Source organism: Octopus bimaculoides, chromosome 6, assembly GCF_001194135.2.
Source record: "Octopus bimaculoides isolate UCB-OBI-ISO-001 chromosome 6, ASM119413v2, whole genome shotgun sequence".
Lineage (NCBI taxonomy): Eukaryota > Metazoa > Mollusca > Cephalopoda > Octopoda > Octopodidae > Octopus > Octopus bimaculoides.
The window spans coordinates 103842318-103844893 of record NC_068986.1 but is presented as its reverse complement, the minus strand read 5'-3'; positions in this window follow the sequence as shown (position 1 = coordinate 103844893).

The window sequence follows — 2576 nt, the reverse complement described above, 5'->3', positions numbered from 1 at the left end:
ATATATATATATATATATATATATATATATAATAGTAACGAACTAAGGAAAGAAATTCCTTCAAAGGGGTATGTAAAACATCCAATTCATTGGTACGTCAGTTGAATACCGCAGAAATAGGGGTATAATCCAAATTACAAACAATAAATTAAATATAGAGATCCAATTGACAATCTAATAATTCATTTATATTATAATATAACATAATATACTATAAATTCAAATTACGATGGACGTAAGCTGCAGTCAACTGAAGTCAAAATATGTAAAAGAAGCCAAATTTCGCTACGGAACAGAGTTTAGAATTAAGATGCCACAATAGCCGATACAAAAATTTCAAGTAGATTTGAGAAAGAGATGATAGATATTGAACAATTCTGATAAGTCACATGTTTGAAATATTGCCTAGAGATCGTAGGGGTAGCTAAAAATAGGATTTAAAAAACCTTATGAGAAACTCGGAGACAGTTCTGACGGCGGGTGGAAGAGAAATTGGATAAGTTGACATCAAGAGGGAATCTTTCAATGAGTCTATGTCACTCTTACTCCATGGTGCTGAGAAAAATCGAAACTAATTACAAACTGCAGAAAAACGTTAGCCAATCAATTATCTGCTAGTTATTGGACAATTTGAAGCTTTACGAAGCTAACAGAGTTCAATTGGGTTCCCATATTCAGACAGTATAAATTTTCTCTCAAGACATCCAAATGGCGTTTATATAGAGAAATGTGCTGTTATTGAACTGAAGAGAGGTTGAAAAGTAGATGGAAATGGAGTACAACTTCCAGATGATGAGCGGATAAGAGAAGTAGAAAGAGATGGTTACAAGTATCTTGGTGTTTTGTAGTTAGGCCTAATGATAAACACCAAAGTGAAAGAGAAAAGCTTTTCTGAATATACCAGAAGAGTGAAAAAGTTATGTGGATCTAAGCTAACGGGAGAGAACCTGATTAGAGGCATCAACACATGAGTTGTAGGTGTAATACGTTACTTTACAAGAATAAACCTTCATCAACGAATCTATTCACGCAGACTGGAATTGGGAAGACAGCGGTCGAGAAAGTTGGGAAGAACAAAGACCTAGGATTGGAAGTGAAAAGAATCCATAGCGCCTCAAAAATGAGTGTGGTACCTACTATGATCGTTCCGCTTGAGACCATCTCAAAGAGAGCAATATTCTGGCAACGAAAGTGGCAAATACCAAACATCATAAGTATTAAGTTGGCAGCAATATTTGGAACAGATCATGTGTTGAGAAAAGTATTATGTCTCTATGCAGCGGGACGGGGCTGAGAGGAGATAGATAAATCAGGAGAAGTTAAAAGAATGAATGAATAATAACAATTCTGTTGTGTCTGGGGAGGGTCAATCTCTTTTAGTGCCTTATAATTTAACACACACACCGGTAAAATTTCCACTCATTTCTTTCTTAATTTTTCTAAAATTTTCGTTGCGTCTTGCAACCTTTTCAATAGTTGTTGACTCCGTTATTCACACACCGTTCTTTTTGTTTCCCTGTGCGCATGCGTGTGGGTCAGTCTCTAACCAAGTTCAGTATCAAGGAATTGATACTGAACTTTGGTTAGAGACTGACTCACAGTACCAGGACCAAGGTATTGACTTACAGAGACTATGGAAAGTGCGGGCAAAATATATCCCAGCAGTTATAGGTCAATTGGGAACTATCCCTAAATATCTGAACAGATGGATAGAGGAAACAGGTATAAAAACCAGTTTAGTACAGTTGCAGAAAACAGTGTTATTAGAGACAGCTAAGATACTTAGGAGGGTTCTTGGAATCTAAGGTTACTTGTTTCAGCTCGATCTTAGGATTCGCTTCTTTTCCAACAGTCTAATCTGTTAAGTGTATATGAAAATAATGACAACAACAATTACGACGACGACGACGACCATGATGATGATGATGATGATGATAGACGAGCAGAAACAAAGGAGAACAAAAGTCAAGGAACACCTATTTAAGTTTATAAAAAGGTTTAGGGATAGAAACTGGCCATTTATATAAACCACTTCAGAGGACATATATGTATTCTTTGAGAATATAAAAAGAAAACGCGTTATTAAGAGCGACTGGTGGTATTATGGAAGTTAACGTCAGTGGGTCTCATCAAACAGTGTCATCTGTGTAAACATATGAAAGTATGGACAGAATATTTAAGACAAACACTCCTAAAGGAAGAAGAAAGAAAGAAAAAGGTTGTGTCAATACTTCTTTCTTTCTCTGTTATTTAATCAGAATTCTTTAGTTTAACGGGGAATAACACTCTAAAATAGAAGTTATAATGAAAAGAAGGGTTTGGAAAAATAAGAAGTAGCGGTACAAAATGATTAAAAATATAAAACCAACGGAACTACAAGCAGTAGTAGTAGTAGTAGTAGTAGTAGTAGTAGTAGTAGTAGTAGTAGTAGTAGTAGTAGTAGCCACTGTTTTAGAAGAGGACTGCTGCCCTTAAACTGTTTTAGAGGTGATCTAACAGATCCATGCTAAGTTGGGATGATTTTAATTAAAACCCCGCGATATATATATATATATATATATATATATATATATATA